We start from the raw sequence: 15754 nt of genomic DNA on the forward strand, positions 1-15754 counted from the left end.
CTTGTTGCGGAGCACAGGCTCCAGACGCGCAGACTCAGTAATTGTGGCTCACGGGCCTAGTTGCTCCGCGGCATGTGGGATCTTCCCAGACCAGGGCTCAAACCCGTGTCCTCTGCATTGGCAGGCAGATTCTCAACCACTGCGCCACCAGGGAAGCCCCTAGGTAAGTATTTTTATAACATCAAAGGAAGACAGTTCAACAAGTTCTGAGACAATCTAGCCGCAAAGAGAGATTATAAATTAGATAGATTTGACACAACATTAACTCCTTCTGTCCTAATTTCTAATCTACGTTCTTTGGACATTTCCAAATCATTCCTGTGAATTTATAGTGTCTTTATTTTGAAGACATAAAATTTCCTAACTCTCATTATGACCATCATCACTACAGTTTGAATGTTCATTCCATATCCTGTGGTCTGATAGATTGTTTTAAAAACTTTATCTCAACAAGCTTTCTTATTCATACTTCCTATTTTAATTCTGATTTGTAAGATTTATAGTTAAAACCTGCCTTCAGGATCTAAAGGCTGAACACCGTATTAATTAAAATATATTGTCCATCACATTGGAGTATATTGGCCTCATTTTCTAAGTCATCTGAATTGACTAGAATCTGTCCTGTAAGATTTAGAAGTCTTTGTAAAAGACCTCACTTTCCCTTTGAGCCTTCTCACCAGGCTGCCTTGTTCAAAATTATATTTCTAATTACCGACTACTTATTTTGCAAACTTCTACTACTTTTTCTTGTAATCACTTTTATGCAGTTTCATTCAGAATGAGCTCAGCTGCTGAGGATTTGGATGAAGGATCTGGAAAAGTGTAAGTCATTCCAGGGTGTTGATTTTATGAAGTGAATTTCCATGGGGATTTTTCACTTCTTAGATGCATGTGTTCAAACACCACTGTATTAATATTACAAGAAACTCTATGTACCTCTAATTATGTAATGATTCTGGAAAATATTTGTGAAATGCCCACATTTGCTTTTTGTGATATTAGTGCATAGGCTGTTTAGACACAGAGTGATTTAAAATTTATTGTTTGGGTTAATTTCATAACACCACTCTTTAACATAAGCATACAGTGGCATGCAGTGTATATTTTAAAATTAATCAAAATTGAATTACTGTACTAAAAAACAATTGAAGATATTCTAGTTTGAGAATCCCTGACCTATGTCTGACATCAAATGATCATGCTCTCTTTTGCACTTGCTCCTGAAATAAACACACACCTTGTATTTTGACCTGGCAATTGTCCCTAGGAAAGAAAAGCCTGATGGGAATCACTATTGCCGATACTATAGCCTGGGAAAACACGGTGCAGATGAAGTACTTGTGGCTGAAATCAAGTGGGCAGTACCTTAGAACTGAGAGCAACATTGCCTGATCATAATCATTTATTCAACAAGTGTTTATTTAGTGCCGAATGGGCTGCAGGCAGTCTACTAAACATTGGGAATATAAGCCTAAATATATATTATATTGTTTTATCCTTTCAGAAAACAGATGACATATATAGGTATATGTATACATACACATATACAAATAAATACACACACACTCACACACACATGCACATGATTGACTCCTGGGTTGTTTTTAAACACCTTCACACAGCTGCTGCATATTTAATAGAAGGCATAATAGTACTGCCAGTTTCTCTGTATTTTCCTACTCTCTCCTTAGATGGCTGGAGTTACTTCTGGTTTCCCATCAGGTCTTTCTTCTTAATTACCCATCCCATATTAAATTTCTACTACTACTCTCTTCTCCTACTACTCTTCTCCTACTCTTCTCTCTTCTCCTACTACTGCTTTAATGCATATCTATATGCAATAGCTACCACATAGCTTGTACTCAGTCACTGGGAGAAAGAAGAGAAGACATGAGGGAAATAATCTCCTTTTAATTAAAGGTAGGTTAAATTCTCTAACATGCACTCTTGCAAGAATAGAGAATGCATCTGAACCAAGAAGGGAGCATTTCTACAATGGCCCACATTGTTGCTAATATAAGGGTCAAGTTGGTGAGGTGGAGAGATGGGGAATCTGGACATCCTAGAGTGATGTGACATCTTTTTTTTTTTTTTTTTTAATTAATTAATTAATTTATTTATTTATTTTTGGCTGTGCTGGGTCTTCGTTTCTGTGCGAGGGCTTTCTCTAGTTGTGGCAAGTGGGGGCCACTCTTCATCGCGCTGCGCAGGCCTCTCACCATCGCGGCCTCTCCCGCTGCGGAGCACAGGCTCCAGACGCGCAGGCTCAGCAACTGTGGCTCACGGGCCCAGCCGCTCCGCGGCATGTGGGATCTTCCCAGACCAGGGCCCGAACCTGCGTCTCCTGCATTAGCAGGCAGGTTCTCAACCACTGCGCCACCAGGGAAGCCCTGATGTGACATCTTAATGTATCTTGGCCTACACTCAGGGAGTCACCTTTGCATGTGATAAGTGCCATCCAAACACTTATTGAATTGAATTAGATGATTACAGCAGAATCAACATATAAACAGACATGATCACAGCTCACTGTAGTTCTTCAAATGTGTGCTCACTGATGGCAAAGTAAATCTTCCTGACTGAGCTTTTGTGGAGGTCAAAATGAAATTCATTTTCTTGATGGAACTGTCAAAGAACAAATTATCTAGCAAACTAAATTGTGGCACATTTGGGCACCTTCCACTGCCCCCAACTCAATGATAACATGAGAGGAATGCTTTTCAACGCAAAACTGTCAAATATTCAAGAGGCTTAGGATCAGCGAAAACGCCTAGGACAGATATGATTATTCTTAATCCCTTTATGTAAATGCATGAACAAATAGCAAAAAAAAAAAAACAAACCACATTCAAAGAAAGCATTTCTAAGAGTCTAATCAGGATAGCCAACTTTTAGTAAAAGACAATTAGTGCTTTTTCTTTAAAATACTCATGCTAACTAATCGAAATGAGACAGGGCTAGAATTAGGCTTAGGAGAGAGAAACCTTTAATAACGATGCAAAAACCTATCTCTGTATGACTACAGGCAGATTTCCTTTCTTTAGTGGCAACCTTTGTCTTAATCCTTCACAAAATCATTATCCATCTACTTTTACATACTTTGTCAAATGTTGGAATTTACTCATTATGCCTCATTAGCTGTCTGTGGAAAAAACAAACTCCTTTTAAAATTCTTTACTGGTAAATTACTTAACGAAGCTTAAAATATTATATATGAAAAAGCTTCCATGTCTTTAGGCTGTCTGGAAATCATCAAAAGTCTTAGTAAATTACAGAATAAACCATCTATAATGAGCTAAGTCAGTGGATTAAGTAGTACATCACTTTTTCTGAGAGACACATCCAAGCTTCCATCATTTTTGGTCTTTAGAAGAAGAATGAAGAAATGGGTACCCAATTAAAATATTTTTTAAAATGTTTACCTATTTTTATGTATATATTAGTTTTACTGAGCTTGGTAAGTTTTTTCTCCTTCTTAGCTCTCAAATGTGTTCCAAGAATCAAGTAAATTTGAAACTAACTCTGTCAATCCACTAGAATTCTGTCAGCTCCTCAGGAAAGAACAGGCTGTTACAAAGTTGCAAGTTAATATTTCTGAGGTGCCCTATTTTTACCTCCAGCTTCCTACTATTTAATGTAGCCTCGGTAGTTTCTAATTCCCTTGCAGGGAGGAACCCAGATACTGGCAGTGTTTGACTTACCACCACTTTGCCGCTCAGGTCAGCCAGGTTTGCGGATTCTCAGAACGTTTTTTTAAATAACCACGTGTAATTTGAGTAAATCTTTAAAAATGTCATATTTGTCTGATACCACTAAGACTTTTCTGGGGATAATTGGTTTCTAAGAGATCCCAGAATTAACACAGTCTTGGGGGACAATATTGCATCATGGATGCAGTAAGTTATAGACACCTGTATTTCCTTTGGGATTCCATGTTTAATTTTTTTAGAAAGTACACAGTCTTCTCAATAACAGTGTTCCATCTGGTACAGAACCCTTTGAGCACCTAGAACTACGCTGTATCTTAGCTATTTCTTCAAATAAATTCATTAATGAATAATTAATCATTTGGTTTTTTGACTTCATATCTCTTTTCTGCAGACTCCCTTATAACCAAAGAAAAGTATTGCCTTTGCTCCTAACTTATTTCACTTGGAATTTTTCATGCAACAGGAAATAGCTTAGAGTTAAATTTGATATCAAAAGTTTGGTTGTCTTTTTTTTTAATGGCAAAGCAATATGATTGAAATGTGGTTTTGCCTTATTATAAAAAGATACTTCTATTCCACAACGGACATGAATTATAATGCTTTATCATCAGCATGGTGAGATGTGGCTTTGCTTTAAGTGGCCACTTTCTATTTTTAACTTTGCTATCATTTCTAAGAACACTCTAAGGGTAGACACAGTAATCACCAAATATAAACAAGAGGGCTACAGCAACACAGGTGCTCAGACAGCTAGGTGACAACAGAATACTGAGATTTCAGTCATTTGGTAAGTACAACTTTCACTGAAATCAGGAACATGAAATCACTGAGAACTTAGCTACTTCTGTTAGGTTGGTATCCTATCAGGGATTGATGCCTCTGATATCAACTTTTGTCTTCTGTATTTAATATCTATAATTCTTATCTTATTTTGTCATCTTCCTATGTACATTTGAGCTTGTTTTTACTACCAAGTGTCCCATATACCCAAGTAATAGTAGGTGCATTAGAAACTTTTGATGATCGTGATAATAGTAATAGTAAAAGAGCTTCCATGTATTAAGCCTTTACTGTGGATCAGGCCCTGTATTTGGTGTTGCACTTACACTATCTCCTTTAGTAATAATACTCACAAATACTCTATGAAGTAAGTACTATCATTGTCCTGATTTTACAGGGAGAAATTTTGGCAGGACTAAGTAACTAGCTCAATCTCTAACACCTATTGATGGGCAGTGATTATTACCTCTATTTTTTGTGAAGGCAAGATGTCTGTTAAAGAAACTTTTTTTTTTTTTTTCTGGTGATTTGCATTAGTTACTTAGGTTTTGTCTTCCCCAGTTTTCTCGCTTCTATAATGGGAATAATGAAAATTGTTGGGAGAGAATATAATAATAATGAGCTGGTAATATATGTAAAACACTTAATCCATGACATAGTGCAAGAATCACTAGATACTAAATGATGATGATGATGATGATAAAGATGGTGATGGCAATGATTCATTTAGTTTTTGACGGATCTTAGCTGCAGAATCCATGGCTGAGTAGGAGCTGGAACTATCCCTTGCATGCCCATGTTATTTCAATATAGATGAGTGATTTGACCACAAGGTGAAACGCCATGATTCTTTCTTTCTTGATTCATTTGACCTCTGCTTTTTAAAACAAAATTTTGTTTGTTATACTGTATGCGACCCAATTTGTACATAAAAAGTCTCATCTAATGCTCAAAATGACCCGGTGATATAAATATTTGCATTATCTTTCAGACTTTACCAATAAAAAGCAGAAGCTCAAAGTAGGATGGGGCATGCTTGAAATCACAGAGCAAGGATTTCAAATGGCAAAGATGCAAATCTGAGCCAGTTTTCTGTCTCTTCCCACGAGCTTTCCAGTACACCACCCCCATTTAAATTGTGGAAAATTCACTAGTGCTCTGCTCTCACTGGCCTCGTGTAACTTAACTTTGAACTATTTTTGGATACTCATGCTTTCTGCTGGCTCTTAATGAACTTGTAATGTCATCTTATGAGAGTGCTATTAACCTCTGGCCTCAGGCTCCGATGACTTTTGCCAACCTCTTATTTTCCTTCCTCTTTAAAAATTATTATTCTATCATTACAGGATGTCTGGAAAATTTTTAAAAAAAGTCTCACAACACCAACTCTTCAATGCTGGTTTTCCTTTCCTTTCTTTCTTCTTTCTTCTTTCCCTCCTATTTATTCCACAAACATTTATTAACAAACATGTATTGACAATACCTGACATGCTAGGTATTTTGCCAACTGCTGGGAATAAAAAGAAACACTGGTTGAATTTCTAAACTTGCTTTCTGATCTTCCTACTTCCTTTGGATCTCATTTCTATTAAAGGACTGATTTCCTCTGGATTATCTGAATTGTATTGCTAAACCATTTTGTTATTTCAGTCTAGTAGGGAAAGCTTTTCACACATACAAGCAACTACAACTGCTTTGTTCAGTCCTCTGGCTTAATTCATGAGCAAGTTTATACGCATGCTGTTTATATTGCCTTTCAGCTTTTTTTTACATCGGAATTCCTATTTAATCTTTTCAAGTTCACTTATATACTCTATAATCCACTGAATCAAAATCAATAATCTCTTTTAAACTAGGTCTCAAGATCCACACTTCACCTTTATTCTGTTTACCTTCTTCAAAAACTAAGCGCATCTATTTCTCAAAACTCTATGAGCTGACCAGCAGTTTAATGCCAAACTAGAAGTAGTATGCTGTATTTCTATATCCACCCCAAAGTCAATCTGGATTTGGGCTTCTCTGTGAACCTGTTTGATTTGTGCAACTAAGGGGCTTATCATTCACCTGGGAGAAGAAGGTACAATACTTATGCTATTTCCTTCAAATCTGGAGGAATTTTCCCTCATCCTCTTTAAATTCTCATGTACAATTCTTAACGTTTATTCAGATAATAAAATTTTCTGATCCAGATCTAAATCATCTCTCATTTGGAACTTTGTTGTACTATAATGATTTCTACAGAGAGAATTCTCATTGTAAGATGATATTGACACCAATTCATTCATTCTCCAAGAGGAAACAAATGAAGTAAAAACGAAAGACACATCTTAAATGTCCCAGTTCAGAGTTGTTTTAATCCTATAACACCCATCCTCTATAAGTAAGATTAAACCATGCCTAAAGTATTTGTACTGAGGTGTATGGTATGAGCAGGTTTGGATAGGGCCAGAAAAATTCTCTTTTTTATTACAACGTCCTCAAGAAAAAAATAAATAAAACGGTGTACTAGGCCCTCTAGTAATCATGCCATCAGTTGTATAGGCTATTGCTTTACTGCATTTATTCCTCATTCCAATCATGTAGAGTGTGGAGACACTGGAAATGTTGAATAGCCTATTTTTAAGTGGTAATAACATCAGGAAATCCAATCTGGTTCAGAAAAATGGGGAAAAAAAGCATCATGACTCACATTTTCTCTAAGGAAATGGTATGTACTAGAAATGACACATATTAGCTTTATTAGAAAGGCTCTTGCCATGGAAAGTGCAATGTCGGCGTGCACAGCAACATATACTGTCATATATGAAGAATGTACAGATGAAGCAGCCAGCTCCTCCATTTGACACTGCACTGGTCAGCCATTTATTTATATACTATAACAAATTCTGCATGCTACAACTAAAGGACTTTGTAGAAGGCTCAGAGGAGATATATGAACCAATTAAAGGACTGTAAATAAGCTGTAGAAGGGAAGATGAAAGGAAGTGGGTTTATTTGGCCTAGAAATGTACACTCATGTTTTCACACGTCCATTTAGGCTTTTCACATTTCCACTGAGGTAGAAACCCACAGAACTGGAAACAGGCTGCAGCAATAGAGATTTAGGTTAGATAAATAAAAGGATGTCCGGGCACGTGAGATTCTTAAACCGATTCCAGTGGGGGGCAGTAAAATCTTTTCCGAATGTCACTGGTTAAGTTGATTTATAAGGATACCATTTGGAGGCAAGGATATGAATCAGACAACCTCCTTTCTAGCTCTGTGTTTTTAAGAAACATCAGTTTAAAGTTAATATAATTATTAGCATATGGATTGATTTTCTTGGCATAAACATGAAATGTAACAAAACAGTCACAAACAAGTTACTCCTTTAAAATGTTTGTTGAAGGCATAAGAAAACTTTTGCATTTGAGGAAATTTCATTACTTAGTAAATTTGATTCTTTTTTAAAACCATTAATATATATTTTTTTCTACACTGTAATACTGGTGGCAGCTGTAAGCCTTTTTTTAAAAAATAAGCATTACAATTTTCTGTTTAAGGTAGCCTTCTACCGGATACGAATATATTCATACTTTATTATGAGCAGTTATTATTTGAGAACAAGGTGATGTCATATTAAGTTACCTGAATTATGATACAGGGTACTATGGTTCCACTGTCATCTCTTCTACTAACTAGCGGTGTGACCTTGGACAGGTCATTTTTGAATGTCATGCTTCAGCTCCCTTTTTGGCACCTTTAAGACAGTGTTAGAAGAGGTGACCTCTTATATTCTTTCCTTCCTTAAAATTCTATTGAGGAATTTTATTAAATCATAATTTAGACAAGTCAATATTTTATTTTTAACATACTTAAAAAACAGATTCTTTTAATCACTTTTAGAAGTCTTAACACAACAAGTTGTTAGTGAGTAGTTAAAATTTGTCAATATAAGTTATTCTAGCATAAAATTTAAGCATAATTAGCTAATACAGCAAAAGGTCACCTTATACTATGTAAATGTTTATGATGAAAACACTTGATTTCTTATGATCCAACTGTCAAATAGCTCTCATATTTCATTTGGGATCTTTTGTGTTCATCTAATAGATTTGGAAATATGCATGGATATTTGTTCTCTTCACATACCATTCCATATGATTTCTATAAAATAATGATTTTCATTCTAAATATTCAGAAATATAACAGTATGTTATGCATTAAAACTCTCTGCTATGTCAGTCATTACTAAATTTCTTTTCTCATATACTGCACATGTAAACATAACTTAAATACACTATAGCCCAGTGGAAATGTAATTTTATGATTACATGAATTATGAATGCAGATCAGCTTTTCATATGATTGTAGTGATTTCTAGCTGCCTTAAAATAGTAACAATGAATGTCATTGTCATTGAGATTTACTTTATTCAAAAATATTCACACAGAATATGATCTGAGCAGTGAATAGTGAATTCAAGAAAGTTAATATAAATTAAATCCAATTCTGATCTTTAAATTTTTAAAAATCAGATTAAATACTATTTAGGATAGAAATATTTGTAAAATTTCGTGTGTTTACTCTTTTTAAAAATAAACCATTTAAGCTGTGCATTAGCAGTTTGACCTGTGGTTGAAACTGGGTGGGGAAATATTGAGGAATCTAATCTTCATATTTTAAATGAGACACAAAATTTTCTTTGGAGATGCATTATTAAGAAAAGTCACTCTATAGCGGGATCTACTTTTCCTGTTGGCAAAAGACGGGGAAAGAAAAAAAATCATTTACACCTCACAATGTGTGAGAATATGTATCTGTTTCATATAAGCCATATAATAGGAAAACTGGTCTGTCTTCTGGCTCCAGTCATAAATAAGTTAAGGATTAAAAAGGGATGAAAATAAGATCTTAGTTTACGGAGAAAAATCTCCATGGAGCCTATTTTAGAATTGACATTTTGCTAAAACAATTTGACTCACAGTTTTTTACTTACTAAACTTTTTCCACTTCTGATTTCGTGGCTCAGCTCTAAAACCTAGGAAATCACCACTCCGTGCAAGATGCTAACATTTCTCTCAATCTTTCTGCCTCTTCAAAGATTGCCTCAAAGCGTAAAGATAGATAGTCCACAGCGTCTTACCTAGACGAGGAGGAGCTGAAACGCCGAGGCAAGACATGCTTCAACACTCAGCCTAGGAAAGGAGTCCGTCCCCGTTAGTTTCTCCAAAATATAAGTTCACATTTCGTGGTTGAGATCATGGCTCTATTCTAAGCAGTTCTGCGCAGTGTGTGATTCTAACAAAAACAGCCTCCGCAGCTGGAGGGAGCCTTAGCTGAAGCCGGAGTCTGTCAAGGCGTTCCTAGTGACTTCTGTCTAGTAAATTCAGACTGATGTTTTGCAAAAGGGGCCTCCACAACCAGGCCCAGATTGCCTGGGAAGCATTTCCTGCCTCTGAGTGGTGTGCATGTGAGAAAGACTGAACCGAGAGGAGGGGAGGGGGGCAGAGCAGAGGCCCGCCCAGGCGATTTAGGAGTTCTGATTTTACACAGAACTTAAGTGAGTTTGTCAAAACCCTTGAGGTGATTAGCTGGAGAGTCATAAAGCCGTAGAGCTTTTTCTATCTCACGCTGCTTATGAAAAAAAAAGAAAGAAAACATCGTTCTCTCCTTCCTCTACAACTTTTCCACTGTATTCAATGTATACACACAATGTAATCAAAATACCTTTGCAGTGCTCCTTTCAAAAGATCTTTTAAGGGAGCAAGATGCAGTTAGTTTTAATACCGTAATTCTTCTAAATTTGAAAACCTTTTTAACGCTCCTTCATTTAAAATGCTGCAGCCTGATATACCGTACCTGAGAAGATCTGTAAGTAAAATCCTAGGAATCCAGCGAATAGAACGTTTTCTTCCAGACCCCAAGAATCCTTCCCGGAATTAAAGTAGTTTGTGTCATGGCATAGGCAGTATTGCCTCTGGTCAGAATCCTCCAGTTACACACATCTAGCGCTGGAAAAGCAGAAGACAGACTCCATCTTGATCCTATTACAATCTTGCTGACATTAACCACTTGCAACTGCTTCCATCCAGCAGGACAGAGTGCCCGAATCACTCTAAAGCAGCTCACAATATCCGCATCCTTCCTCCACACAAATGTTGTGAACTATCGTCTGTTTATCTTTTCTGCTTTCTTGTGCCTCCACTGGATGACTTCCTCCTAGCTGCTCTAGGCTGGGAACTTGGACTACCATTTGGTTTTGATTAAAACCAGACAGCCAACTCTGGAGAATTTAGGGAATAAGCTAATGGAAACTGCAAGTATGGCTTTAATTAGTACATCAATTAATAATAGATGTTCGCTCGTCTTATAATAAGATGACACAAATATAAATGCAGAGGAAGCTCCAGTCGTTTCAGGAAAGAAGTTGCACCAATTCTCCTTCCTTTATGACCCAGAATTCTCTTTAGGGAAAGTGGAAGGAAAGAAGAGAGATGTGGCCTTGGGACGTCCAGGTTGTGCAGAGGCCAGTGGGGCAGCCTGATTGTTTATACCAGAGAAACAGGAAACAGCATCTCTGAGTTTAACTATCCTGCTTGGTTGAAACTGCTCAGTAATGCCTCCCTTTACAATCAATGGATTCTCTTGCTGTTTATGACTTAGGCATTTCTTTCAGTGATTAGTGACCAGATTAATCTGATTATTGGGTCTACATGGGGCTTGCAAATATCCAGAGATTTCCAATAATGGGAGGCACAAGAACAATTCCAATTTCAATATGATAAATGAGTACCATATACAGAGGTACAAGAAATAGTAAACCTATTAGCCCTAAGATTTATGCTGTACATCTCTGAAATTGTAATCAGTTTTCATTATTCATGTTTATTCTCAGTTGGCTCTAATTTTTATAAAGGCTGACAGACACCTAGATATTGCAATGATCATCTTTTGAGTACTTCCTGAGAATACTGAGTAGGTGATAACTCAGAGAAGTACTATGGTATAGCCATTATTTCTTTTCTTATTGGAGAAGAAAATCTCTCAAAATTAGTGCAAAGCATGGACTACTAGAAATATTAAACTTAATGTTTAACGTGTGGTTTATATGTTAAATTTGGTCAAATGGCAAGAATGACATATTACACATTGATTTTTCAGATGAGAAGCATTCAAATAAAAACATGGAGGCAGAAACAATTTTTAGAAGTTTGTCAAAAAACGTTACTGATTAAAAAATGAGCATTTAGATTCCTTTAAGTTAACCTTCAACCACATGGCAAGAAGGAAGTCCATAATTTCATAAATTCTTTAAAGAGTTATTTATGTTCATACTCAGAATAATTCCACTGAAACTACTGCTCATTTAATCTTCCCAACTATCGTTGTGTGTATTCTTATTTTTATTTTACAGATCAAGTATTAGAAATTTATGGAAGTAATTTTCTCACAATCAAATGATGGAGTAGCCAAGTCTACACTGGAACCCAAATTTTCAGATTCTAACTCCCTGAGTCCAACTCTCTCTCTTGACTCTCACTTAATTGCTGTGTGAAATTGGGAAGACTTCTTAAACTTTCTGAGTTTCAGATTCCTCCTTATAAATAGGGACAATTCCACATAACTTCCAGATTGGAAAACAGGATTAACTTTATATATAGATATATTTATAAATTATATTTCTTTCCCTTAGGAAAACACTGGAGCAGAATGGAATGAGAATTGATGTAAGTTCTTTCCTAAAATAACTTGTATATCTCTATCCCTATCTGCTTCTAGCCCTGCCTCTAGTATATAGAGGGCTAGAACATTCGCACTCTGCTAATTCTTCTTAGCTAGATTCTCCTCATGAGTACTATAATCCCCACACCCCCTTGTATAATTTAGCCTTGTTTCTGTTTATGTTGGCCTGAGGAAACAACAAAACCCTATTCACATAGATTTATAAATGCCTTTTTAGATATCTAGACACTCTTATTAGTAATTTTCTCCTTAACGTTCTCTTCTCTAAACAAATAAGACTTCATGATTTATTCTATTATTAGAAGGAATACTTCTCAAATCTTTAATCACTCTTATTTATTTTTCATTCTTCAGTTGCCTGACTCCAAACAAATCCCAGAACTTATATTCTCATAAAGGCTTTACCAAATATGAGTATAAAGATAACTAATGAGATTGCTTCCTAAATATTTAACATAGTGTCAGGCACATAGAAGGGGTCCAAAATATTTGTCCTCTTCTCCTTTCCACTTGTAAATCTCAATACATAACTCCCTTAAATGTTTGCCTATTACTCTGTACTTGATCAGCTAATAAAATATGGTATAGAGACAGTTAAAAAGTTGAAAACAAAGTATCAGGAAAGGAGTCTGGCTCCAAAACTAACAATCATGATGACCCCATGCAAATTACTTTGCCTGCACAAACCTCAGTTTTAGCCTCTGGATCTAAGGGTTTTTCAAAATTAGAGATAATAGTCCGTGTCAAGCCATTAGACTTCATGGCTGGTGCAGTGTTCATTGTTAACTAGAATTATTTTTACCATTTAAATTATTGTCCTTTTCATGTTTACATCTCTTTTCTATGATTGTTTTCCTGAAGAATCTATCTATCTATTGAGCTCAGTTAAATATATGCATTTGGAACAATTTTATTGGTGGAACGATTAGGTACTTTATTTTTTTTAAAGAAAAAGGAATTGCAGAATGGGGGTTAGAAGCTATTGTGAAGATCAACTTTCTTCCCCTGTACTAGGATCTAAATAGTAAACACTGGCTATGATTGATAGTAAACACTATCTAATCCCCAGCCACCTTTAGGAAGTTTGAATCTGCACTTTTACAGAATTGTTCGATGACTCTAAAATAGACCAACAACATTTTGACTGTGCAAAGTGGGACGTATCCTTTGAAAAAAATGTCTTATTCTTTATGAATTGAGTAGCAAACATCATTAATTCAGCACTCACATTTAACATTTGTGATATTGTGGGTGTAAGTAGGCTTTTATTCTTTCTGTTTTAATGAAAGAATACTGTCTTAATAGTAATGAATTTAAAATTAATATATAGAGAGATGGAATGCCTTTAAAGCACTTTAGAAGTGTCCATACAAGTACAGTTAGTGTAATACATGCAGAAACACTTTGTCTACGAAAACTGATCCTTCAAAAATCTGTTTAACAACTTTGCTTGCAGTTTATTAGAGTTACCACATGTGTGTCAAAGCAATAAAAATAGAATGTATTTGACAGATTTCTACTTATTTTTTCAGTAATATTTATGTGTACTTTCTTCCAACAGTTTCATTTTGATAGACATATACCCACATAGGAAAAAATACAATTTTGCAGTTTTTATTTACTAATCTGCATATGCATACTAGTTTTTTGATCAACTTTGCAATCTTTTGACACCCCACTTTCGCTAAACGTTTAGTATTCATCCAGAAGAATTTATTAAAGGAACACAATTAAGTTTGATATTAAGCTAACAAAAGAATCAAAATCGTATAAATTCTCCCAAACCGGTTACACCTACTTCTTGGACTTTTATGTACATTGCTTCCCTTCATTGAAAATTATTACAACTCAAGAATAGGTATGAAAAAAAGTAATAAATAAATTGATAAATTTCAAATAGAAATGAAAACATAAACTTAGCAAGTAGTTTAAAAAAAAATTACATTGGCACAGACACCAGAGTGTATATGATCTCAGAAACTGAAGAATATCCCTGCCTATTCAAAAGGGCCAGGATATTCTCAGAAGCATGAAGATTCCAAGCCATGAAGGATGTTTTAGAGAAGGCTAGCTGTGCCCAGCTAGTGGAAGTGGAGGTTCGTTCTATGTCACACAAAGATTTGTTCTATATGAAAACGTACGCTAACATCGCCACGCGGTACTCTTCAGCATCCTTGTTAACGTTACCATAATGTTCTCTGAAATGCTCATTTCCCTGGATCTTCAGTCTATCCAAAAAATGTTTCCTCTTCACTTTAGGCTGAGAGCTCATGCTCACTCTAGCTTCTCCTATTGGCCTTTCAAACGTTCTTATTGTTCTTACACATTATCGCTTGCACCCTCTGTTCACCTGGAAAAAGTGGTGAAACTATCTGTGTCCAGATTCCTTCATCTCATAAAATTTTTGCTCCAGTTAAACGTCTACCCTTTGAGAGTCATTCCACCTGACTCCTTATCCTATACTCTCCTACAGAATACAGGGCAGCGTTCTCAGTCCACCACTGGGGGGTGGGGTGGGAGGGAAGGGACCAGGGTCATGAACTTGTTACAAGGGCTTGTAGCCTTGAAGGAATATCTGTTCAATTTCTGTTAAAATACAAGTATACTTTTCATCTTTGTCCCTTTAAAATGGAACCATTGGAAAGCCTGAGTATACATACCAAATGAACATACTTAATATCCATCCACACATTCAAGTAATACTTACTAAGTATTTACTATACATAGTACTATTCTATGCACTTGGGATACATCATTAAACACCACCAGACAGAAAAAGGAAAGAGCTTTGCCCTCATGGAGCTTAAATGGAGGGTAGAGGATGGGTAATCCACAAGAAACATAATAAATATGTAAATTATCTAGTATACGGATAATTACTAGGGAAAAGAGAAAAGTGCATAGCATGATGAAGAATATGGGGAGTGAGAGGCAGTCATGTTATAGAATTAAATAAGAGATATCAAAGGAGGTCTTTCTGAGGGACTTTTTAGTAAAAAGTTTTAAAAGGGGAGGGAGATGGCCATATAGATATCTGGGGGTCACAGAGGTCCAGGCAGAGTAAACAAGGTCCTAAAAAAAGAGTGTTCCTGACAGTTTCCAAAAGTAGCAAGGGAATCAATGAGGCTGGGATAGAAGGAGAAAAGGGGAAAGGAAAAGAAGATGTGCTCAGGGTGGTAAGGAGGAGCATGTTAGGTGGTGTCCTGTAAGGACTTTGACTTTGACTCTGAGTTAAAAGTGGAGCCCTGGCAAGGCTGAGTGGCAAGATCTGCTTTACATTCTAATAGGGTTACTCTGGCTGCTGTGTTAAGGATAAGGTAAAAGGAATTAAGGGCCAACGCAGGGAGACCAGTTAGGAGGTTACTATGGAAATCCAGGTGAAAGAAGTGGATGGCTCAGATGGAGGTGATGAGAAAGGTATACTTTTTTTTGGTCTTTCCTGAAGAATTAGATTTGCTACATAAGAAGAAAAGAAGGAGTTGAAAAAGCTTCTTGAGTAACTCAAGGATGGGGTTACCATCAGCTGAAAAAGAGAAGCC

At 36.1% G+C, this 15754-nt stretch overlaps 1 protein-coding gene across 5 annotated transcripts in view; it reads right to left on the minus strand.

Annotated features, from left to right (window-relative positions):
• The window catches only part of DLC1 (DLC1 Rho GTPase activating protein), a 409459-nt gene extending 399541 nt beyond the window's left edge, over positions 1–9918 (minus strand). For 3 of the 5 annotated variants that reach the window (XM_057537474.1, XM_028164469.2, XM_057537475.1), the window contains exon 1: positions 9616–9918. The gene's annotated coding sequence lies outside the window, so the exon portion shown is untranslated. The remainder of the gene's footprint in view (positions 1–9615) is intronic. The other 2 variants (XM_057537468.1, XM_057537473.1) reach the window with 2 other exon arrangements.
• Between the last annotated feature and the right edge of the window lie 5836 nt (positions 9919–15754).

This window comes from Balaenoptera acutorostrata, chromosome 21 (assembly GCF_949987535.1).
Source record: "Balaenoptera acutorostrata chromosome 21, mBalAcu1.1, whole genome shotgun sequence".
Taxonomy (NCBI): Eukaryota; Metazoa; Chordata; class Mammalia; order Artiodactyla; family Balaenopteridae; genus Balaenoptera; species Balaenoptera acutorostrata.